Source organism: Rattus norvegicus, chromosome 10, assembly GCF_036323735.1.
Source record: "Rattus norvegicus strain BN/NHsdMcwi chromosome 10, GRCr8, whole genome shotgun sequence".
Classification (NCBI taxonomy): Eukaryota; Metazoa; Chordata; class Mammalia; order Rodentia; family Muridae; genus Rattus; species Rattus norvegicus.
Window position 1 is genome coordinate 79,002,208 of NC_086028.1, and position 26,444 is coordinate 79,028,651.

At 45.1% G+C, this 26,444-nt stretch overlaps 1 protein-coding gene across 2 annotated transcripts in view; it reads left to right on the plus strand.

The window, feature by feature from the left end:
- The window catches only part of Car10 (carbonic anhydrase 10), a 502,355-nt gene that overhangs the window by 451,141 nt on the left and 24,770 nt on the right, over positions 1-26,444 (plus strand). The gene's annotated exons all lie outside the window — the stretch shown is intronic.

Sequence of the window (26,444 nt, forward strand, 5' to 3'; positions counted from 1 at the left end):
CTTCTCCCTCCCTCCCTCCCCTCCACCTCATTCTCTCAGCTGTTTGGCTACTGCTCAGGTCCATCTCTATTCCCTCGTCAGTGGGATGCGAATCAATTCATTCAGCAGCTGTTCCTCCTTCTGATTGTTTGTTCCAATAACTATTATTCCACATTTGTCCATATTAAACTGCATTTTGTCATCCATTATCCCATGTCTTTCAACGATCTGGGCCCCTCTGCATTTGATTGCAATGCTCGGTGATTTGTGGTGCCTGCAAAAGCCATCATGTGCAGATTTGAAACCCTCCTTACAGGGCTATGACGTGGGTTGTTGGTATACATAACACGGAGTAGTCGTGTCTGGTAGCTCTGCAGAGGGAAATGAGGGAAACATACTACTCACGGTGTGTCCTCATTCCCAAGAAGAGACCCCAGCATCCCTCCCTCATCCTGCCATCAGGACGTCTCCTCCTGTCCCACACTGACACAGAGGTCATCTCAAATGATCCTCAGCCTCCAACCCAGAGTGTTCACTCTACTCTCCCAGCATCTGTGGCCCACAGAAATGATCAATAATTTAACAAGGTACTCACAGTAGCATGCCTCTGGCTATCTCTAATCAAGCTGTGTGTTTTGCTCCAATCATCTGCGGCCAAAATGTAAAGGACATTTCTAGAGCTCCAACATCCTTTGACATCTTTTATGTGTGAGTCTCTCCAGGGAGCCGCATCTGTAAGCCATTTATTTCTACCAAGGCCTTTCTGTTTTGCCTTTCCACATGTGAGATGCAAAGACATGTTTATGAGGACGATATGTAGGAATCCAGGTAGGAATTCCAAGACCAAAGGGACAGTTATGGAGCACAAAGAACCCCACCCCTGCCCCTTTAGTTGTCCAAACCTCCTCTGGCTCTAGGTGCCTAAATCATCCCTTCTCTGTTCCTATGTATGTATGTATGTATGTATGTATGTATGTATGTATGTATGTATGTATGTGTTCTTATGCGTACAAGTACACATGTGGATGGGAGTAGGGTGTACTTATATGTATATGTGTGAAGGCCAGAGGACAAGCTTGTGTCATTCTTAACCAATCCACCTGCTGCTGCTGCCGCCATTGCCACTGCCACACTCTGATCTCAAAGTAAACAAACTCATACTAAGAATGAGTTTTAACCATAGCTTTTTATTTTTACCTTTCTGAGGCCTGTTCCCCAAATGCTCTTTTATTCCTCAGATGTCCCAGCCTGTCTTTTCAGCCTGGACAATGTCAGCCTCTACAGAGCCTTTGGGATGAGTTGGGACAAAAGCTAGTAATTAGTGCCAGTAAGCCCCAGATATCCCACAGTGTGCCATACTGTCTCCCCATCTGACAAACATGGAACAAGAGTGTTCCCTAGTTTTATATGGTTGTTCCAACATTTCATCTGGGGCTTAACACACACTTATCCTATAATGCCAGGGACCAGAAAGCTAAAGTGGGCTTCATGAGGCTAATGTTTGGGGGTTGAGAGGAATCTCTTCTTTTTGGTATTGAGAGGCTCCAGGGGGGGAATCCATCAAATCTAGGAATGGAAAGCTAGAGGTTGCAGCCTTCCTTTGCCACCATGACTCTGTCTGCCTCCCTCCCTCACTATAAGGGTCCTTGTGATTACATTGAGTTGAGCTCAACTAGATAATCCCAGACCACCTCCCCATATCAACGTCCTTAATCACTTGTGTAAAATTATTTTCCTTCCCATGTAAGGCAACACATTCATCGGCTCCAGGCATTAAAAGGTTACCTCATTAAGGGGCCATTATTCTGTCTGCCATCCAGTGGGTAAAATATCCAGGGGTCTGAATGATGCACTGATGGGATCAGACCCTAGAGGGCGCCCTAACCCACTAGTGATTCCTTTGATAAATGGTAGTGCAGTTAACGGTTAGCCAAATTAATTTCATGGAGCACTTTCTGTCCCATAGGAAAGTCTGAGAATCCTGGCACAAACACCTTTGGATGGCGGTTGCCCTTGTAAGAATGAGTTTTGGGGTCTCAAGAAAATAACCATACAATTCAAAGCATTTCACAAAACAAGTTTTACTTCTGTAGAAGGGTACACAACCTCACTTGGCAAACAAGTCAGCTAGCACACCCACCAAGGCCCTGCTGGGTTCTCAGCCGTAACAGAAAGGAGTCCTACCTTACCTTACCGTGAGGGGTCAGAGCTCAGACTCACATACTTAGGCAATTGGAACCAGTGGTGTAGTTTCTAGGGAGAAGGGAAACCTGAGTACACATTTTGATTCCAAGAAGTCCCAATCCTGGAGGACTTTGCATTTCAGATATGCAGCTTCTTTACTGTCCCGCCCCCACCCCAATGGACTTTTCTTTTATTTAACCCTTTGACAGAAAAGAGTATATTTTGTTTACATGCCCAACAGTCTCAAGTTTCCTATATCAACTGATATACTTTTCCTACCTTATTTAATCTGTCAATAATCATCAATGACAAGGTCTTCATAGCAACCTCTCACCAGGGAGCCATCCAAAAGTAAGGAAAAAGGGTGAGAGCTTTGCATATTCACACACACACACACACACACACACACACACGAGAGGGGTGGGAGACTAGAGGGAGACAGAGAGAGAGAGAGGGGGGCATAGAGGCCAGGTACACAGATAATTGGGTATCAACTTCATGGGGACACAGTAATAAGAAGACATCACCAGCAACCTCCCCACCTGCAAACCTCTTTCATAGCCATTCTCTCATTCCATCCACACAGTGAATGGAGAGGAGCTGAAATATCATGTTTATTGCCATTTTGCATATGAAAACACAGTGACAGAAGAGCCTTGTTAGCCTAGCCACGGTTGAAGAGCTGATGAACTTTGGAGTCGTGGCTCGGATCCTTGAACATCAGCACCAGCAGCTCTGCCTTCTCCATGCACTGATTCTGGAATCTCTGAGGAGACTGTATGCAAAGCAGAAAGCAATTTCCAGCCCATCTCGTCCAAGCTGTAAATTGGACCTCTCATTTCTATGGAGACAGCATGAAGCCATGAAAAGGATTTAGATGCAGAGATCAGATGAGCTCAGCTTCTACATCTGTAACTTGGAGGTGGTGAATTCTGGTTTGATGAGGTGCCCCGGCCCACACGGCCATCAGCGAAGGTTGGGGACCACCCAGGAGAGAATGGGGGGCAAGAGATGCGAAGAAGGACGCCAAGACAAGAGTCTGATCAAGGCAACAAATTTATTTTTTCCCAAGGCTGAATTTATACCATAGCAGGGGTAACAGTGGGAGGGGGGAAGTGGGAAACATCTACACAAGCCAAGGACACAGCTCTTGTGGTCAGGCAATCAGCTGACGTCAACAGGATGTCAGAAAGGTCACAAGTTTGTCATATCATTAGGCATCCTGACCACCAGATTAGCCTTCTGCAGCTGACTGGGGATTTTCCATGAACCCAGTCATACTTAACTCTAACTGTAATATTAATATCAATAATGGAGGGTTTTAAGGGCATCGCTCCCAACAATGAAGTGCTTTCCAAACCAACCTAGTCATTAGAAACCCCTAACATGATGATTTAAAAACAAAAACAAAAAGATTACAAATGTTCGTGCTTCCTCAGCCTGTGGGTTCAGTAGTTTTGAGGGTGAAGCAAAGACACTGGATTTGTGACCTGAACACCTGGTGGTTCATGTTTTCTCAGACAAGCCTGGGAAAGGACAGGTCACAAAGGGTTTTCATGACTCAATGGTTTATACATGTCAAACTGGCCCCACTCTGCCTGGCCCTGCTCTGACTATTTTCACCTTGGCTCTCTGTTCTTCCAACTTTCATGGGAAATCCTTGTGTTTTCATTCATTTATTCCCAAGTAGGGAACATAGTCTTTGCTTCATTGGGATAGGGTGAGCCTTTGGGTGGTAGCAGCAAATGATGACTTAAAGGAGAATCCAGTGAGGATCTTGAATTCCCTTGCATTGACTACCCACATTCACAATAGCCTTTCGCCTTAAACCAGGAAGCAAAATTACCTAGTCCAATACATTTATTTTACATATCAGCTGATTTACACAATGCAGCCCCTGTCTAAGGCTCTGAGTATATCTCACTTATATTAACAACAAATTCCACAGTCAAATTATGCCCCCAAAGATAAATCCAATCTCCCCATGGTGGCAAGGAGAACTTTGATCTGTGACATGACCCAGCTTTCAGAATCAACACCACGTAAATCCACCTGAGTTCTCATCTTATCAGCTCAGCTGTTCAGTCACCTATTTCCAGAGATTTGATAGCACCCCCACTCAGAGAGTGAGGGCTGTTGTCTGCTGGACAGACAGACTCTTCAGAACCTTCTTCTGCAAGGTACAACACTGCAAGATGTAGGCTATGGGTTTGGAAAGATGGCTCAGTGGGTAAAATGCTCGCCCTATGACATGAAACCTTCCATTTGAATCCCCAGAGAGCACATAAGGCCGGGTGCAGTAGCACATACCTATAATTCTAGTGTTTCTATAGCAAGATGGACAGTGGCAACAGGAGAGTCCCCAGAAGTTCACAGGCCAGCTAGCCTTGTGTATCTAGTGGAGGATAACGGGAGATTATCTCAGACAAGGTGGGAGGTGGGAACAATACCCAAGATTGGATTCTGACATCTACATGCCTGTGTGCTCACATACCTGTACATGAACGTGTATTCACAAATACATACACATGACAAGGAAGGAATGAAGGGACAAATGAATGAAAGAAAGAAGAAAGGAAGGCTAGGGGAAAAGAGAAAGAGTAAAATAGCACAGGCTATCCATCCATGAAGAACAGGAGCTATGCCTCATTTTGATCTATCCCAAGACCCAGATTATCCCTGGAACTGAGTGAAAGCCTGGGATACTGTGTTATATGCCAGTCAGAGATTTGGGAGATTTACGGTTTGAGAGTTTTGCTTAGACAAAACCTAAGTCAATTTCACATTTGCCCTGCATCCAAAGGAAACTCAGCTTATTCTTTCCCCCATTACAAGCCCAGAGCATCTCAGTCAAGGGTAATAATATTGCCCTATTGGACACTTGGCAACAGCTAGAGATAGTCTGAGTTGTCATGATTAGGGATGGTGGAGAGCGCTGCTGGTGTCTATGTAGTAGGTACCAACAATGCTGTCACAGGTCCTGCTGCACACAAGACAGCAGCCACCGCTAAGAGCTCATCCACCCCCAAATGTCAACAGGGCCAAGGTTGAGAAGACCCGCTTAGCTAAAGCAATGCCACGCTTGGCTAAAATTTGTTCCTTTTTAATTTCTGAGCTGGCCCATGAAGGCAACGCCCTGGCAGCAAAATCACTTCGTGCTCACTGGGGCGAAGAGCAAAGGACACACTCTTTGGCATCACTGTGAGTTTCACACACATGACCACCATCCATCCTTTCAGCAGTCTTTTATTACAATCATTACTGCAAGCTAGACAGCGAAGGTTATGTCAATAGCTTGTCCATGTTACCCAGCTAAGAAGAGACACGGCTGATTATACCCAGCTCGTCCTGATTCCAAAATTAGCCATTTAGCTACTATGTAGATTAAGGCTAAAAATATGTTCCAAAGTAAATGATAGTCAATATTTTTCATTATATCCTCCAGCATAGACTCTTTTTGGATTTGTACAGTGCCACTCGTAGCATAGTTTTCTTGGGATGTGGGGGCGGGGGGAAAAGAGTCTTTATTTAAGCCAACTATTCATGCTTGGTCTCTATTCATCAGTATCCAAGTGGCCTGTTTTCTTCAGATCTTCTAATTCTTCCATTCCTGGCCATGCTGTATCACCAAGGAGTTTCTAATGTAAGTTAGTTTCAGGATGTCATGGGACACTGTTGGCTTCTAGGAGAGACCATTCATCCTCAGGCAGTACTGCAGCCTCCTGTATCTCCCAGCAAACCCTTCAGCATCCCTAAGCCATGACATCAGGAGACATTCCCCTACTATTGTGACAACACAAAACATCCTGAAATGTACCCAGATATGTCCCCAGAGAGTGGGTCATTCCCCAGCTTTAGGAACCACTAGGCACCAACCTGTGTCATTGATGTTATATCCTGCAATGTCCTATCTGGGCTTCTTCGTTACTCATGGTAAACTACTGACCCATCCTTTCCCAGTTAGGAATGAGGTTCACTTATGCTGGGATATTTCTCCATCCCATTCAGAGGGAAGCTTTGAGCGTGTTTCTAGGAAGCCTATGGAGAGGGCTGGCTTAGCTATGGGCTTTAAAACTGAGATCCGAAAGGATACTGCCTGTTTTCCAGCCATCTTCCCTATACACCTGCTGAGTTTCTTTCCTCCCCCAGAAGATGCCTTTCTGATCCCACCCTGCCTGTGACACTTGAATGCATTTCATCCTTGCTCAACCCAGCAGGAAGTGGTCTTTCCCTGCCTCTTTAAATCCCATATAACTTTATACCAGGCATAGACAAACTGCTACCTGGAAAGAGCCAGACAGCAAGTATTTCAGACTTTGTCAACATCGTGGTTCCACTTGCAACTCATCCACCCTGCCTCAGTGAACAACTCGGAAATGGATGGTGTGGGCTTATCCACTGAAACAAATTGAAGGATGCCAACATCGGAGTCTTCCATTTTTCAGTTGCCATGCAAATGCATGCTCTTATTCAATATTGAGGAGTTTTCCTTAGCCATTTAAAACTGTGGTTTGAAGATTGGGCATGTGGCTGGAGTGGTAGTGTGCGTCGTATGCACATTTGACAACTTGCCACGAGATGCCCTGAGGACCCTAAGGATAAGCCGGGGTTTGAGAATTACTGAAAAAAGAAACCCAGCTTATGCACCAGTGATGCGCTACAAGCCCATTGCATGCCATGTGGGAAGAGGGAGCCTCAAGTGAGAAAATGCCTCCTCCGTCAGATTGGCTTGTGGATAAGTCTGTGGGGTATTTCTTGATTGTTGTGAGCAACGTAATCCCTAGGCAGGCGGTCCTGGATTGTATAGGAAGCAGGTTGAGCAAACCATGAAGAGATGAAGTGAGCAAGGTCCCTCCTCCCTGAGCTCCTGCCCTGACTTCCTTCGATGAGGGACTATGACTGTGATGAGTAAGCCAAATAAACCCGTTCCTCTCCAAGACATTTTTTAGTCCTGGTGTTTATAATAGCAATAGAGACATCTAACTAATGCACATACAGTCTGTCTACTCATTCACTCGGGCAGTGATGGACAGACATTTGGATTCTTTCTACTTTGGGCTGCTGAGAACAATTCTGCCCCAAGCGTGGCTGGACAAGCTTTTGTTGAATTAACTTCTTTGCTCCTATGGGATGCATAGGTATGAGCTGAGGAATCGCCGAGTTGTATGTCCATTCTGTTTACCTTCTTGAGGAACTGCCAAGTTGTTTTCCTACATTTTAATTGAACTCTTGCCTTCCCCAAACACTGTACTAAAGCATCCACCGCAAAATGCATTTGCACGGTATGTGTTTAGAGAAAAGGAGAGACCAGAGTGCCTGAAGCTAATTAGGAATTTGTGACAGTTCCCGCCTCCACAGTCTTTCTCAATTTCTCTTGGTTTCTATACCCCCACTTAATACTCTGCCTCTTTTTGTGTACTTCTTTGGGGAAGAGCAAAGGGGAGCAGGGAAGGACCATGGAGAGTTCCCCCATAGAGCTCGAACAACTACTATTAATTGTGCAAATGCTGTTCTGTAGATGTTATTATTCATTTTGCAGGCTCAGTATATAAAATTTGCAAAATTAAGAGTCATATTCAAGTTTAAGTGGCACGTTCAGGATGTAAGCCCCAGGCTATTCAATATTGTCTACTTCTTGACCAGCAGAGATGTGAAAGGGGTAAAACAAACACCATATAGCCAGTGAGTGTCATGGCTACTCTTGGCTGTTAGAGAACACAGGGCTCATTAGTGGTAGGGAATCCTGTGGTAGACCAGTCCCTGCAGGTTGACTTGGATCACAAGGATAAGCCCAGGCTTGGCAACTACAAAAAGAAGAAACCCTAGGTTATTCATCAGTGATGAACTACGAGCCCGCGGCATGATATTGGACAGAGGTGATACTTCATGTGACACTGCCTGGATTGGTAGATGTCACCACTGTAAGCAAACTGGTGTGCATATATATTCCTAAAAGCATGTTATACAAGATACATTTTCTATAAGTTATAGCAGATTCAAGTCTGTCCACAGTATCTCTCCTTCACTCTGTATCCTGTGGGCTTTCTGATTTGAACAGAGAGTGGGTGACTGTAGCCAGCACAAGCCCAGAGCTCTGCAAGCTTTGGTGAGACTCAGAAACAGTAGCAGATCTTAAAAAAAAAAAAAAAAAAAAAAAAAACAAGTACCTAGAAGAGCCGATGCAGTCAGTCAGTCAGCCAGGGCCTGGAACCTCCAGTTCTAATCAGCTCCCAGGTGACATCTAAGCTGACAACACCACTCACGTTGGGGTAGATAGAGTGGCAGCCAGGAAGTATGAGAAAGACACCTATGCAGACCCCCAAAGCCTTGCTGAGCCTCTTCTGTCCCTCTGTCATCTTCCTACCCCTAAAAATGTGGGGTCCATATGGGTTTTAGCACAGTGCCGATTATTGGTAGAATGCTCAGTTTATAGACCCAGGGAAACATTATGCTGGTGTTTAAGAAGTTAAACATGACATTAACAATGAAGAACATTTGCTCATCGACATTTCCCCCAAATAACTGAAAAGAACAGGAGCTTGGACATGAGTGCTCAGACACTCTGCTGGGAGCAGCCCTAACCACCGTGGATCAGAATGATCACAGGTTTAAGTTTAAACTCTCAATGTCCACGACTAGATACTGACTGACTTACCATTAACAACGAGGACACTACCAATGATCTTCATTTTGTGTCCCTATCAGAAATCTGTGTGTCTTTGTCGAAAACAAGTGTTCCCAAGAGACCGCCATGTCTCAGCCACGTGTCCAGGTGAGAGAGGTTTTTAGAACCTCTGCCCCAGAAGATTAGGAGCCCCTGAGAGTCACTGATGCCATCCACATTGCTCAGTCCACATAGATGTAATGGGAGGTATGCTAATTCCCCCTGCCATGGCTTCTCAACCTTTTGGCTAAGATCAAGCGTAATCCCCCCTGCCGGTCCCCAGGACAAATAAAAAAATGGGTGTTCAATGTGGTTGGACCAAAGCCAAGGGCTCCCAGCGGGTGCCTCCCTCGGTGATGGGCTCTGGAAAGCTTTCTGTTTTGCCTTCTTGTCTCCTCAGGCCATCTTTTAGGGAAGAGCTCCCAGTCTCCTGGAAAGGTGCTCTGTTTATTTAAGGCAACTGGGGGCAAAAGGCTATGTGCAGAAGATGAAACGGGAGCCGTGTTAATTCTCTGTTAATGACAGCGGAGCCATTTTCCTACAGGAAATAACTAGTTACCTTAATCATTTTAAGTAGTTATTAACATCTGCCTAAAAAGGATAGCTCTGCTTATCACGATCCACGAACAAAGGAAATGAAGCCATGAATAGCCGGACCTTAAACACATTTCTGGCATCTTCCTTCTGGGTGGTATTAAATGGTATTAATCTTTTTAACCGACTTCAATCCTGAGACCACAGCCCTGTGATAAAATGTTAAGCGAGTCGCTGGAAATAGAGGTGGCCTTGCCAGATTTATTGTGCCAATTTACCAAGAGCAAAAGCACACAGCATTGCTTTGAGAAAGCCCATAGAAAAGGAAGACGGGCAGGGAGATGTATAGGTTAATTAATAAAATGCAGATAATAGCATCGGCCGATACTAATACTTCTTCAGAGGCTGCTTTGTATCCATCTCTGGGAATAAACAAAGCTGCAATGTATTGTTGCTACTGTATCCCGTAAACACCACACACACACACACACACACACACACACACACACACACACACTCTCTTTCTCTCTCTCCCCCAGATAAGGATCAGAGGTGGGAAATGAAACACAAGCAACTTAATCCAGGCCATAGCTACACAATAAAGAAGAAAAAAGAATGGCCAAGCAAGAATAAGAGGCTCATTGCAAGGTTTTACAGTTTTAAGACACATGAAGTCATTTTTCCCCCTAAGTAAGGAGACCGTTTTTCTCCCCTGGGGAAGCTTGCTTTGTGGAAGAAACCAGCATTATACACATCAACTAGCTATATTTAGGACTTATGGTGTGCCAAGGGCTTTGGGTGAAGGTTCTGGGGAAAGGGTTTCCGAAAGCCACAGTCCCGCTCTGGAGTGACTCTCCTGCTGTGTTGAAGTGGGGTCGGGTGGGGAGGATTCCTCTAAGCAAAACATGTTGGAAGACAGAATAGGAAAGGCCTTAAGAAAGATGTAGGGTAGGACGGTGGCATAGGGGTGAGTGTGATTATCTCCTCCTGTGCGGTGAGGCTTGAGCCTAGTTGTGAAGGATAAATAAGAGTTCACCCAATGATCCCGTGGATAACGGACATTTCAAGTGCTGAGGAAGGCACTTGAAATACAGATGTGCAGGCGGACAGGTCTGGCCAGGAAGCCATGACAAAGCTAGTGCATGTCACGGGACACAACAGAGAAAATAAAGGTCGTTTTAAGGCCAGGGGAAAGAGCCTAGGCATTTTGCCTCAGGAGAGTGGGGTGTACAAAGAAAGCCCTGCCCCGGCAACGGGGTGAACTGTCTACTAGACTTAACCACCTCAGTGGTTGTTATGGGGGGAAAGGCTTAGCATGAAGCTATGCAGTAATAAAGATGTGGTAACACTGGTAGTAAGGAGGCCAGAGGCGGGTGCAAGACCTGCCTGGCTACTGAGGTGAAAGCCACAGGGTTTCATGACTAGTGGGATCAAGGGAAGTGTCTCCTTCAGTGCCTAAGGTCACAAGTACACATCTGGGCTGAGGGTGCATTGTCAAAGGGGAGGAGGGGAAGGAGGGGAAGAAACGGAAGACGACGAGGAAGAGGCGGAGGCGGAGGAGGAGGCGGAGGCGGAGGAGGAGGCGGAGGAGGAGGCGGAAGCGGAAGTGGAAGTTTGATCAGAGTTCAGGGTGGCAGAAACAAGGAGTTTGACTCTGCCTGGGGTAGGCTAAGATTTGGTATATAGAACGCCGTGTGTGTTTGTAAGTCTCCCAGGCTTAGACACAGTGATCTGCTCCCACTGGTCAGTGCAAGTGCATGAGATTGCTTTGGACTAGCCTGGGCATCAGGGGTCCTTCATCAATGGCATGGGAAAAGGAACACCAAAGAGGCTCAGAGCTGGAACTAAGGTTCAGGTTGCTTGGTTCTGTTCTCATCTTTGTTCAATCCAATTATAGATCCAAAGACACACACACACACACACACACACACACACACACACACACACACACGCAAAGACTGGCTTTTTCTGGTGTTCTCCCCACCCTGCAGACCTTTAAGGAAGGTCACAACACTATCGACCTCAGAAGGGCCGAGAGAGTGTGTGTTTTGTCTGAGCCAAAGAGAGTCCTAAGTCTTTGTCTCTGGGACATGCCTAAGGTCACACCAGTATAACTGCAGATGTAATTCTCTTTCCAAGTCTCCCAGCCTACAGGGGACTCTCGAAGTTTCCACCACCAACCAACTAGACATTGGAGGAAAAGGGAGAGAGGATCAGGGATCCAGCCCAATGAAATTTTCTTCAGTTCCACTCTTCTGGGCAGAATTGGGCAGATAGCCCTGACATGGACAGATAGCCCTGACATGGGCATCATACAATAAATGTCTCGTTTCTCTTCCTGTTTGTCCTCATTCTTTCAGTCCTCCTTTCCTCTAAGGCTGAAGAGGACTCTGAAAGCAGGAAATCTAGATGTCTCTTTCTTTGGGACTTCCAGTTTAAAGCTCAGCTCTGGAACAGGGCTCTCAGTTCAGATCCAGCTCCTTGACTTCAGGGGAAAAACAAAAACGTAAGACAGTGGGATGATGAACGTGTTACTTTAGGAAGCATTTGGGAAGCAGAAGCAGGATATTCCCTTGAGCTCAGAGGTTCGAGACCAACCTGAGCAATATAGTTAGACCCTTCCACATCAAAACATTTGAGATGTTAATTACCCTGATTGAGTCATTACATATTAATATGTATAAGTATATTAGGCGTGTGTTAATGTGTGCATAATATATTATGCATATATTAATGTGTATGTGTGTATCATGCATATATTAATATGTATATGTCAATATTTTTAAGTATTATAACCTAACCTTCTATAATATTCATTACATGGGTAAAATATGACAATGTTTATACAATGCCAAATACACTGTCTGACAGGTAGTACAGAACTCAGTGTTAGTAATCCTTTGATTTAGGGTAGCTGCCCCTTACCCAATTTGTAAGATATAAATTAAAACAGCATATAGCTAATGAACAGCTCTGCTGTGATCCTGTGTGCTCTTCCCATCAAGCTGCCTGGGGGGAGGGGTGGCGGTGATGGTAGTGGTGAGTGTGTATGTATGAGAGATTTTAAAAGAATTCATTTGGAGAGAGGGATACTAAGGAATACGGGGCAATGAGTAACTAAAGATCCTTGAGTACCTGTTGCACAGCCAATCAGTGTGTGCTGGGTGCTGCTTCGTGTGTGTTAATTTGCATAATCCCTACAGCTTGCAATTTGAAAGGAAGATAGGAATAAACTCAGCAGAGCAATCCAGAAAGCCAGCCTGGGGAAGATGGCAATTTTGAAGGAACTTTTGGTGAGCAGAGATCACCGGTAATGACGAACAGCCTGTATGAAGCAACTAGGCATGCGCACAGAGAGGAGCGCGGAGCCCACTCCTGCCCAGACAATAGGCTGTACACATCGAAGATGAGAAGTGAGAGAAATTTAAAAAAAAAAAAAAAAAAGGTTGTGAGGGAGCTATGGATACCTGGAGGGCCAGTTCAGAGCATTCCGATCTGTGGATGGGAAGGAGATGCTATTATCCGGAAAACACAAGATGCCGGCTCCTGGCCAGAGCTTTAAGTCAGAGTTAGTACACACGTAGAGTAGGAGCTACCCCAGACAAACAAGACAAATGGATCCTGATGCCAAACCTCAGAAGCTTCACTGAAGCCTGGGTATTAAGTCCAGGCGAGGCAGCATAGTGAGAGCCTGTCTCCAGAAAAATAAAATAAGATAAAACATATCCCTTTGACTGTTTGCTTAACAGGACCCCTTTTAGATGTTACTGAGGAGCGCACACAGTGGCCCGGTGGCTTTTCCCCCCCACAGCTGTTGTGAACTAAAGCCCTCTAGTACGGGAGGTCTCATTCTACAGCGGGTGTGTGTATGTCTTTGGCCTCGCTGCCTCGATTCTATTGATAGTTCCAAATCTCAGAGCATATACAGTTATAGGAGGACTGCGTTGCTTAACAGTTAAACCCTTGGTTTCCTGCGTCAGGCATGTGACCTGTGTATGAGTGACCCTGTGACTCAGATGCCTTATTTAACATCTCCATGCCTCAGCTTCCTTCTCTGTAAATGCGAGGTAGTGATAAGGTTCTCATACATGGGCTTTTGTGATGATTAAGTGAGATTGTTTACGGGATGTGACTGGCCCAGTCTTGGCTCAAGTAGCTGACTCAGTAATATTGGGTACGTTGTTGTTGTTGTTGTTGTTGTTGTTGTTGTTGCTGCTGCTTCTGCAGATGATTGGTGGTAGTGGTGATGGGGATGCTCACTGTGGGTTTGAAATCAATTCTTGGGGACTTGTGGGTAATATGGGCAGGACAGAGAGAAATCCTTCAATCTCTTCACCAGCACCTAGCAAGGACAAATGGCTCCTCAAAGTTCACACATTTGGACTGGTGTCCCAAAAATCCAGGAGGAAAGGGGACATGATCTAGAATGACCCAGAGGTTCCCTGGTAAGTAGGAAGCTCATAATCATGCCCCCGCCCTAGCTTGAGGATCCACACCTATGTCATTGGAAGGACCATGTCTGTCCACACATCAGTTGTGAGGACTAGATGAGATGACGTCTGGAGAGTATTTGGACCCTACTAACATGTGGGAAATTCTTAATACTTGGGAGCCATTATGATTTCCCTAAGTAGAAGATGAGATGAGGGTACAGAGAGAGGACACATCAGATGAAAGGGGGACCACAACAAAACTCTCCCGCACGCTGGGAAGGGATTGAGCTTGGGAAGAAGAGACTTGAGTTCAAGTCTAGAATCCATTGATTAGCAGCTGAGTCAATATGGGTCCTTTGTTTCTCTTGTTTGGTAGGTCTCAAACCTTTCTGGTTATTGTGTGGGTACAAGGAAGAAGCTTCTTTAGAAACATCATAATTACAAGGCCCTCAAGTATGAGCTGGTTTCTCCATCCAGTGCTTGGAAATGCTTGAGGACAAGACTGATTCCCCATGTTGACTGCCATTCCCCGGCACAGTACTTGGTACAGAAGGGATATTGCTTCTTCACTGTGGATTCGAACCACACAGTGCCCTCCCACCTTGGGAATGCTCCTTATGGACTATAGGAAGGAGAGAGACCTTTCCTTGGCTAACCCTACCCGTTCCCTGGCTGACCCTGTTCTGCTAGAAACAATCTTCTCCTTGGTAAATGACAGTAGTCCCAAGGTAGAGCCATGACATTTGGGGAAAGCCCTTGCTGAATGCTTGGGTTTCAATCACAGGACTAGGATGAAAAGACAACACATTGTGATCTGCCCCCAGAGAGATTAGGCCCAGTGGTTTCCAAGTAACGCCACAGAGCTGGTTCGTGCTCACAGACAGGCTTGGAAGGATGCTGAAGTCTTAATATAGACTGTCCACACGCCTCTTCCCAAATGCTGTCAGCAAAATGCTATCTCCACTCCTCTCCCAGGGTATATTCTGGGAGTCTGAGACAAGGGCACCATCTGGAGGTCCCTGAAGGATGAAGAAAATAATCTGGCTTTCTTGCCTCTTGCCACTGTCAGCCCATACTCACCTCTTAGAGGCAAACAAAACAAAATTCACTGGAACTAGCCACATCCTGCAATGAGCTGGCATTGATGATAATCAGAATACAAGGGGGTGCAACAGGAAGGACCTCCCCTACCTAAGGCCGTTTGGCTTGACTCTGTGTGAAAAGGCAGAGCACAGATGTGCATCCTGAGAGCTCTACAGTTCCTATAATTTACAGATATGGAAACTGACAGACTATCCTGGCTGGATAGCAACACACACACACACACACACACACACACACACACACATACAAACACACACACTACACATACACACTGACACATACACATATAAACACCATACCACACACATATCCACACTTACACATACGGACAAACACAAACCACACACACACAATGATACCACACACCATACACACACATTCATAACACACACACACATACACAAACCACATATACACACATTCACTTATACACGTATACATACACTTACACATGCTCATATCACACCACACACACATACACACTCACAGACTCCTGCATCTCATAAGAGTTTGAATTTTTATGGACATCTTCTGGTATTGTCATTGTGATGGGACAACTGTAGACAGTTGCCAGGAGGGATATACAGTCAAAGGCCTTATATTTCATAGGACAGTCACACACTGTCCACTAGCTGGAATTATTAGCCCGTAAGTATATTTGTTGGAATTCAAGATCCCCTCCTCCCATATGCCTCACCCCTCTTCTGTATTTTGTCACAGACCCTGTTATCCTCTAGCTGGTGGTTTTATTTCTAATGCTCTCACAGACCGTGATTCATGTGGCCAGCCCTGCATTGATCTCAGGGTTTCTGGATTAATGCTTTTGTGCTTTTCCTTGTGACTAGGAGGGTTTTCTTGATAAGTTTTGACATTTGTTTTCCGATAATTGGATGATCCACATCACATTTCTTGGAACAAGCTAATAATTTCCCATTTGTTTTTCAGAAGCTTGGTTGGGTATCTTCCATTCTCCCAAATCTGTGTGTTATGTTTTTATTAAGAAAAATCTCACTAAATAAATTATGATCTAGGGCTGGAGATGACAAAGTAGCCCATCTTCATATACAAAGCCCTAGATTTAATCCCCTACACCACTCAAAACAGGTGGTGGTCCATACCCATAACCCTAGCTCTTGGGAAGTAAAGGCAGGAGAGTCAGAAGTTCAAGGTCATCATCAGCTATAGAGTGAATTCAAGACCAGTTCAGGCTACATGAGACCCGCCTCAAAAGCCAATACTAATGGGATCTCTTTGATTATTAAGCTACTTTGGCAGATCATCAAAGACTGAGACTGGAGTCCAAGGATGTGTTCCAAAGCTAGGGGACATCCTCTTGGAGATGGAGGAGGAGGAATGGGATGAGGAATAGTCAGAGGGTGGGCCAGGAGGGGGGGATAATGACTGGACTGTAAAAAGAGATTAAATAATAATAACAATAAATCCATTAAAACAATAATAAATACTTGACAGATATTCTTATTACTTTAACTTGTCAAGCATCATGGCATGACTTGTACTATTATATTTAGGTGATCTGACTCTGTGCTTTATAGGCAAGCTTAGGAAGGGAAGGAAGTTTGTCAGTAGTCAACCATGAAAGCATGAGACATCAAAGTGAGAAGGGAATACTCGGAGGTAAAAGGTCACTGCTCACTGTAGGTTTTGGCTCAGTGATCTATATCAAAAGCAAACCTGATACCTCCTCACCATCCCTTACACACACACACACACACACACACACACACACACACACACACACACTTCCATTGTTAACTTTCCTTTGTTCTTTTTTTTTTTTTTATTAACTTGAGTATTTCTTATATACATTTCGAGTGTTATTCCCTTTCCCAGTTTCCGGGCAAACATCCCCCTCCCCCCTCCCCTTTCTTATCGGTGTTCCCTTCCCCACCCTCCCCCCATTGTCCCCCTCCCCCCAACAGTCTAGTTCACTGGGGGTTCAGTCTTAGCAGGACCCAGGGCTTCCCCTTCCACTGGTGCTCTTACTAGGATATTCATTGCTACCTATGAGGTCAGAGTCCAGGGTCAGTCCATGTATAGTCTTTGGGTAGTGGCTTAGTCCCTGGAAGCTCTGGTTGCTTGGCATTGTTGTACATATGGGGTCTCGAGCCCCTTCAAGCTCTTCCAGTTCCTTCTCTGATTCCTTCAACGGGGGTCCTATTCTCAGTTCAGTGGTTTGCTGCTGGTATTCGCCTCTGTATTTGCTGTATTCTGGCTGTGTCTCTCAGGAGCGATCTACATCCGGCTCCTGTCGGTCTGCACTTCTTTGCTTCATCCATCTTGTCTAATTGGATGGCTGTATATGCATGGGCCACATGTGGGGCAGACTCTGTTGTTCAAGATTGAATGTGGACTGTCCCTGCCTTTTTCTCCTGAGTGTCCCGACCCTAATGACCCTTAACTTCTGGTCTCTGACACTGCCTCTCATTCCATTATATACAGGGGGTGGGGCCTTGCATATGTACACCCCACCCCGTCCAGCTTTTCAGATTTTTCCTCTCTTAGCTCTACACGCCCAACACTTCGCTTGGCACACAGGAAGCACAGGTGAAGATGAACTGAGAGGTTGAAAGGCTCGGGTGGCAGTCCTCAGCACTCAGGGAGTCTGCTTGGTTTGTTCTTGGCTTGATGTAAGTCTGTCACTGTCAAATGGAGAAAGCAACGAAAAGTCTTCACAAACTGGCAGTCAGGAGAATGGAGACTGTTCTTGACCTACACACATACATCACTGAATCAAGCACCTGCCCCAGCCTCCTCTTGACAGTCCAGTCCAATGCTCACATGTGCGTGCTGCCTCCTGAACCTTTTATGCATAGAGCACAATTCTGTTTACTCTGAGGGATGCTCAGCAGACAACATCCTATACTTCCTCTGGTACTTATTTTTCCAAAGAATCATGAAACCTTGCTCCTAAAATCGCCACATTGTCTACACAAGGACCTTAACATCTCATAGGGCTTTGACTTACCAACATCACCCACTGGCCAATAACAGAGACATAGCCAAGTACAGTGACACATGTCTACTGTTTCACTTACCCAGGAAGCTGAGTCAAGAGGTTCACTGACGCCTGGGACTAGGCTAAGCAGCATTGAGAGACACTGTCCCTGGGATGGCTTCACAGTGTCTCGGGGTGTCACATTGCTGAACCTTTCAAAGCCAGAGTAGAAACAGTTACAACTGTTTGAGGGGTCTACAAACTACTCATAACACGGTTATGTTAAAAGAAGAAACTCCTGAGCCAGGTTCTTCCACCTTCTTACCATCTGGATGCTCCGATGATTTTGGTAGAAGCTTCTTTCTGTAGTTGGTATTATAACAACAGCAAGTCCACCAACACACATCCTCTCTTCGGATCATCAAAGCCACAGGAGAGACTGTCTCTGGGTGACAATCCTCCCATTGCCATGGAAATAATCCCACCAGAATGGATGCTAATGTGTTATAGCTGTGACCAAAACCCAGTGGCCCCACTGAATTGTTCACAGCTCCCTTGTGAATACTTCATTCAACCAATACACTAAATCCCATTGGAGGTTTCTCCAATAATGATGGGCTTTAACTCCTGGTATGAGCCCTGCTTGCTTGCAATAATTATTTTTAATATATTATTACTTATTATCAGCTGATATTAACATAAGCTTTGGAATATGTAATTATAAGAGACAGTGGCCTTTCTGGCCCTCAAAAGTCTCCCAGAAACGTACTTGTAAAGTTACCTTGCTCTTGACTCTTTTGTGAGCAGAAGTAGGAAAATGATTCTTGACTTAATTCAAATGACCTGTATAACACTGGACTCTGCTTTAATTAAAACAAAGTGAGCCTTCATTAATGCTGACTCCTTGAGCTCTGGGATATCTATCAATATCTATCTGACATAAATGATCTGGACATGCCGATAGGATGGTTGTCATCCAGAGACAGTCTCTTCTGTGGCTTTCATGACCTGAAGAGAGGCAAGGTCCTGAGAGAATGTGCGTTGGTAGATTGCTGTTTTTATAATACCAAGTACAGAGAGAAGGTAGCAGCAAAATTATCTTGGCAGCCAGATGATAATAAGGCAAAATAAGACACAAAAAATGAATAATCTATTAAGATTTCTCAACACACACACATACACGCACACGCAAATGCACAGTCCAAATATGTCAATGGCCTGACATTTTTCTAAGTGACTTCGGGGTCTCTGAGTCCCTCATTTTCCTTGTCTGAGCCTCAGCAACCAAGCATTTCTAATAAGAATCATCACACCACCCATTTAATGAGCATGTATTCAGGGCCAGATGCTACATTTGAAGCCTGTTCTATCTCATCCGTCCATTTGATCTCATTTGCATGTTGTAGTTATTTCGTCAGCACAGGCATTCCTTGGGCAGTCAGGTGGCAATCACATTTTATATGTGAAGAAACTGAAGCTCAAAGAGACTAAATAACCAAGGATTTGAACCCAGGCTGCTCAACTCTAGAACAATGAGCTGCCCTTCCCTATGCCCAGTGCTAGGAGGAGTCTGGGGGCAAGGGACGGGAGGGAAATAATAGATCATGGAGAAAGGGATGGAGGTAAGAAGTCTCTAGCTGCAGGACACCACTGAGAGGAACTCACAGTTAAAACAGACAAGGTTCAGAAAGCCATCGCAGACCTCAGCTTTTAACCCTAGTTGGTTCCAGCCTCAGCCCAAAGGTCACATGTGGAAGGAGGCAGATGGTCCTCATTACAGGAGGCACATCCTGCGTTAGCTTTCAGTGGCTTCACTGCTGAGAGGCAGAAGGGATGCAAATACTTTGGGGAAAGGACCATAGAAGGACAGTTTGGCTTCTGAAAGCAGCCATTTTAGACTGTCATAGGGGTGAGCACCAGTGGAACATTCCAGTTCTTCCATGGTATCACTTTATCTATTGTGACTGTTTGCATAGACCCTCCCTGGACTCCAAAAATGGATGCTGCAAATTGTCCTGTTTCATTCTTGCAACAACACTCAAATGCATTCTCAACGCTCTAAGAAAGTCATGGTGGCACAGAGGGACCAAATATCTCACCGTGTGTTACCCAGACAGATGAACTATCTGGATAAGCCAAGCGTCAAATTTTCCCATACTGCCCTGCACCCAAGGGTCACACCCTGCCTTTGTTCAAACTGCAGAACAGCCCACTGCAAAACATCATGCCTTTAAAATCCAAGTAGCGTTTCTCTTCTGGGGGAAGCTATCCCCTCACTCTGGCGTTTTACATTGCCGTGATACATCTAGGGTCTCCAGTCAACGGAATGATGAATGACTCGTTTCATCTGCAGCTTTAATTGCATCACATGTCATAGGATCCAGGAAACCATCAGCAGCAGGCAGACCAGTGATAATTGCCAAAGCTTAGGGTGAGAATGTGGCGGTTGGTAAATATCAAGCCGTGCTCCTCTCCACAGACTGTGTGCTCTTACACACAAAGACAAACTTGCTAATGACTTCTATAAATAAGTCCCCGCTTATAACTGTTGTTCCAGCAAAAACTGCTGAAATGTAATCTACCCTTCAAGTATCAAACACCTTCCTTTTCTCCGCACTGTTTTATGGGAAAGTGAAGCAGACCCGGAATGCTGTCACTGGCTGTGTGACCTCTCTGAGCCTCCTTTTTTATCCTTTGTCTATTTCAGGAACAAACAGATATATTGTATGAGTGCCTCAAGGATAGGGAGCTATGGATTTTATCTCTGTGTTCCTGGGGTCCGGCACAGAGTGGGCACCTGGGGACCTAAGTACTGACAGAAATAAACTCATTTGAGTTGATGGTGCTTTGGAAAGGTTAAAGGACTGTAGAATTATAAGAATGGCAGCTCATGCCCACTGTCTCCCATCCTGCCTCCTCTTCCCAGCTGTATCCACTTACTGGAAAATTAATGCCATGCAAGGTCCTTGCCCAGGTCTCAACTTAAGCCATGGTGGGTAAGCTAGAGCCACAAACCAAATCCAGTCTATGGTAGGTGTGTTGTTGCAAATGAAGCTTTCTTGGACTCTAGCCACACCCATCCATTTCTAGTTTTCCTTTTGACTGCTTTAACGCTGAGAAAACAGAGTTAAGTCGCTGTGACAGGAGCTCTGCAGGCCCCACAGATGGGAAGACTTGCTATGTAACTCATTGCCTTCGATGCCTGTCGCCTGCTAAATTACAGTCGGAGCCACTTGGGAGCATGCCCCTCCTTAAAGCTCTCACATCACCCAGTACAGGGAACACACAGAGTTCTCCCCAGTAGGTAGCACCTTCCTGGGGTCCTTTGGGAAGACATCCTTTCATTCATCAAAGACAGAATGCAGAAGAAGGAGCTGCACACATCAAACTGATTTCTGCAGGAGTCAGAGCTCTATTTTCTACTGCACAAGCAAGCACAGAGCAGCAACAACAAGCATGCTAACAGCTGACTACTGAGTGCCTATTGCAATCCAGACCCTGGACTAAATGTTTTTCTATGCCAGCTCATGAACTATACCCATAGTTCTAGGAAGAAGGTAGCATTACAGTCCTTGTGTAAAGATGAGACCCTGGCTTGCCCCGGGGTTCAGGGATGAAGCTGTGCTTTGACATCTGTAAGAGTTCCATGTAATGCTAAAGATCTTGACTCCCTTTGGGGATCCCTCTGGAACTCAGATTGCTTCCTACCAGTTCAGCCTAATGAACTGCTTGCCTTGCTCCTTGCTTCTCCTGATATTACATTCCATGGTCTGATCACGGCCTGTCTCGCTTCCTCTATCCATTGCTACTGTGGACAGATAGAGTGCTGAGTACTGGGGATTGGACATGTCCTACCCAGATGAACTTTGGGTCTAGTGAAAGAGGTGAAGTGTTGATCATTCTCACAATAAATACAGAAACAATTGTGATGTGTGTTCCAAGTCGACTGGGCCGTGATAATAACATCTTGGGGATCCCTTTCAATGGATAACCCTTGAGCTGAGTTCTAAAGGGGTTCACAAATAAAAGTCAGATGAAGAGGGAAGAGAAGGGTATATTATGCAGAAAGACCAGAATGTGTGCAGAATGTGCTGTAGAGAAAGAAGAAGAACAGGGTTTGAGGGAGACTGAAAGAAAGCTGGTAGTGCCAGTAACCAACTGAGACATTTAGAAAAGTCAGGCCCCGCACAAGAGCTGGGTTCAGAATCAGGCCATTATCTTACAGGCAGTGAAAACCACACAGAGGTTAATGTAATGCCTTGCCATGCTGAATGGCATCACAAAGTGACTCAGGTTTAATAAGGGACAGAGTATAGGTAAACTATAGCATGTGCACAAGGCCCAAGACATAAGGGGTGAGTGAGCAGCACATGTCACATACTGGTGAACCATACTCCTGCAAAAGGAAAGGTATGCTTCCTACCAGAGACTGCTCCCGGCTGGATCAATGACAGGGACAACTCGCTGTGGACTCGGAAGCCTACGCTCATAACAAGTGTTCATTCAGCAAAGACAAACACTTGGGAATTAGCTCAAAAGCTGAATTTTAGTATGAAGCTTTGAAAAAGTTTTGACTTTGGTCCTTAAAAAATTCTGAGATGTGAATGTGGTTCTGCATCTGATTGAAAGAGTCCCAGTCTAAGACCAGAAATGCCTGAAAACCATGGGTATGAGATCCCATCATACCTGTACCTGTGAGACTCCCCATGGTCTTCTGCTATCCCATCCAACTGCTCCTTTACCATGCTGCTGATGAATGGAGTATAAATTACCAGATTATAATAAGCAAGACATAGACCCCTCTCTAACCCTAAGCATCCTCGTGTTTAAAAGAAATGAGGGGTTGGGGATTTGGCTCAGTGGCAGAGTGCTTGCCTAGGAAGCGCAAGGCCCTGGGTTCAGTCCCCAGCTCCGAAAAAAAGAACCAAATAAATAAATAAATAAATAAAATAAAAAGAAAAGAAAAGAAATGAGCTGGTCTTGGTTTTCTTTAAGGCTCTTTCCAGGACTCAGACTCTGTGAGGTAAAATAATTCACTCAGCAAGCATTGGCTAAGCTCCACACTGGTCCAGATTCTATAACAAGCATAGGATCAAGAGGGTGAATAGCATCCATCCCGTGAGATGCTTACCTAAAGGTGGAAACGGGTACAAAGCCAATAGTTTTGAAGTAACGTGATATTTGGGTCTGACCTCTGTAAGAACTGAGCACAGTTACCAATCGACATTTCCTTGACCAAGTGGTAAACTAGAATTCTGGTGTCTCCATGACTCAAAAGCAGATAATGACATCAACTCATCAAGTTTTCAAGTAGTAAATGAAATGGCATTACAGCTGACACATCTCTATGCCTATGTCCCATTTATAAATGATCTCAGCTTGAAGTGATTCTCTGGAGAAGGATCTCCAGACACATTCTCCAAGCACCTTACATTTCATCCATTGCAACATGCTTCATGATCTAACCCTACATTTATTATAGACGATTAGTGCTCAAAATTGTAATGATTATTATGAATAAATGATGATGATGGTGATAATGATGATGAACACCTCCAACAGTGATGTTCAGCTCCCACATGTCTGTACCAGGTATCTATGGTTTGCATCTATACTGATCACCCAGGGCCTGTGCTGTTTGGACTGTAAGATACTTTGAATTTTCATTAGTTATGAGTCTCCTAGAGCTAGAACCAACAGAATACACTGGGATAGTTATAAAAGGAGATTTATTACAGAAACTGGCCCACCCAACTACAGTGAGTGGAGAGAAGTCTTCAAGTTGGAGAACCATGGATTCAATAGTGTGATCTCAGATGCTAAAGTCTGAAGGCTCAGGAAGCAGAAACTGTGATTTCCAAGTGCAGATAAAGGTGGGTGTTCCAACCCAAGAACAGCAAATCTGCCTTATCTCTGTCTCTTTATTCTCTGTGGGTCGATACAAACCCATGTTTGAAAGGGTAGACATGTACTACTCAGTATACTAATGTAAACACTGATCTGCCTTGTCCAGAAACATCTCCACAGACATACCCAGAAGTATTACCAGCTATTTGAACACCCGTTATCCCAATCAAGTTGACACATAAAATCAATCATTGCCAGCTAATTTACCATCTCAATAAATCCTGAGTAGGAACACCATGGGAACAGAGAAGGACTTAACAGTCAGTGTATCCTAGAGAAGGCAGGGTAATGAATGACCATTATGTAGAAAAAGAAAAGTAGGCAAGACTTCCTCTGACTACAATGTTCCTCTTGGTAGCCAAAGAGATGTTTTCACAAGGCACTTGGGTCAGCTTACTTCTTTAACACCAGTGAGTTCTGCTGCAAAGACCCTCACCATCGTCTGCAAAGACCCTCACCATCGTCTGCAAAGACCCTCACCATCGTCTGCAAAGACCCTTACCATGGTCTGCAAAGTCCTGTGTGAGTTGGCTCCACCCTGAGCCACTTTTGTCCACCCTTCACCATCTGCGCTGCTTGCCACTGTCTTGAACCCTTTGTAGTCTGTGATCTCTGTGATGGACCTGCTTCCTTCTTATCTCTCCAGACCTCTTTCCGCTTCATCATCAGATCTCAGCTCATATATTCTCTCTGCAAAGAGCCTTTCACTAGCTACATTAGTAGATGTTGCCTCCCAGGTCCTATACACACTCCATTCCCCCCACTGCTGCCCTTTTCTTCGTAAGTTGAAATTTTGAGCATAGGCTTGACAGAGCACTGCACAGGCAAATGATCCTCCAGCCCTAGCCGTGGTTGCCTTTTGGCTGGCAGAGCAGCTGCAATGTAGCCACCTGTGTCCACTGGCAAAACATCTAAGAAGTTAAAAAAGCAACTGATAAATGTCAGGAGCAGACAGCCATAGTGTGTGCCCCCTCTGTGACATGTTCCGTGGACTCGGGGCGTTCAGATTTGTAGCACCCTCTGGGTGGGCATGGCTGCATTATTGATGCCCATTGATGCTCCAATGGTTTGCAACCACACTGGACCTCCAGCTGGAGAGCTTTTAAGAAACATAGCACCTGGTTTCTCCCCCAAACTGTCAGAACTGAAGTGGGGCAAACACACACAGAAGAGTTTCAAAGCGCCAGGGGACCCGGATGCCCAGTAACAACTGCATACTGCTGGGGGCGGGAAAATGTGGCTTGTTTTCAAAAGTCAAAGGAAAGTTTCTATCTAGCCCATCACCTTTCTTAACTTTGAAAACTTTATTCCTCCCCCTTTGAATGCCACGTGGGATACTGACAATAATCAATGTTGTCATTCAGAGTCATTGGTTCAGAGTCACAAATCACTTTCCAGGCACTACCTTGTTAGGTTCTCAAACCAGCCAGTGCAAAGCACTAACACCATTACAGAGAGATCCATGATGCTTTTGCTGTGGCCGTGTTGTAAAGAGCAAAACTATGGAGAGGCATGAAAGCTGGCTCAGTGTATAACAGAGTTTTCATGCAGGGAGGAGGCTATGGTTACTAAGAGAGCTTGTGTAGCTTTATATGTGTGAACCTGAATGAAAGGCAGTATGAAGTTGTAATATGCAATTGTAAATATTCCATTTTATCATTTCTGTTGGTATTGCTGTTGCTATTTCCAAGACATGTCTTGGGTATCCCAAGTTGGCCTCAATCTTACAAGGAGCTGAGCATGACCTTGAACCCTGATCCTCGTGCCTCCACCTCCCAAGTGCTAAGTCTTCAGGGGTTCACCGCCAAGATCCACTTACATGGTGCCGGATCTTGACCCCAGAGCAAGCAAGGATTTTCCCAGCTGAGCTGTGCATCCCCATCCCTCTTTGTTTCTTTTAAGGTTATTTGTGTGTGTGCAGCTATGCGTTTTATAAGCAAAGAAAACCGTCTGGGAGGATTTACACTGAATTGCTAATTTTCCTGCTATGTGTGCCAGGATTAGGTCTAGACGAGGGAAATGTTAGTCACATCTACATGTTTAAAATTTGTTACCAAAAGTGTACTTTCATATTATTATAAAAATATTTTTTAAACAACACCTATAAGGTACATCTTAAAAGGGATAATCACACTAATTTTTTTATGGTAAGTGAATAGGTTTTCTCTTGGTGAAATGGTGAAAATTTGATCACGTGGATCAAGTCTATAGTGTGTTCATTTGGGCATATATGCTAGTCATGCTCCACAATAGGAGCTTTAAAGAGTGAGGTAATGGAGGGAAACCCATTTCACCACAACCCAAATCCCGAACTCCTCCCGGACTTCCTCTGCCCCTCCCTCCCCTCCCCCCCCCCCCCCCCCCCCCCCCCCGTGCTCACTGCACTAATCTTAACAGGCAGTCACAGGTTCCCGTCAGAGGATGGGAAACAAAATTTTGCAAAACCCGGTGAGCCAGATGAACGGGCTGGCACGTCATGAGACAAAACCATCCGCACTTCTCTGCAGAGCCAAGCATCCTGCACACCACCATTCTCCTCCCAGAGCCATGGGGCCGGCTCGAGGTCTAACAGTTCCTTGTTCACCCAAGGCTTGTAAGAAGCTTTTTTTTTCTTTTTTTGGTTCTTTTTTTTCGGAGCTGGGGACCGAACCCAGGGCCTTGCGCTTGCTAGGCAAGCGCTCTA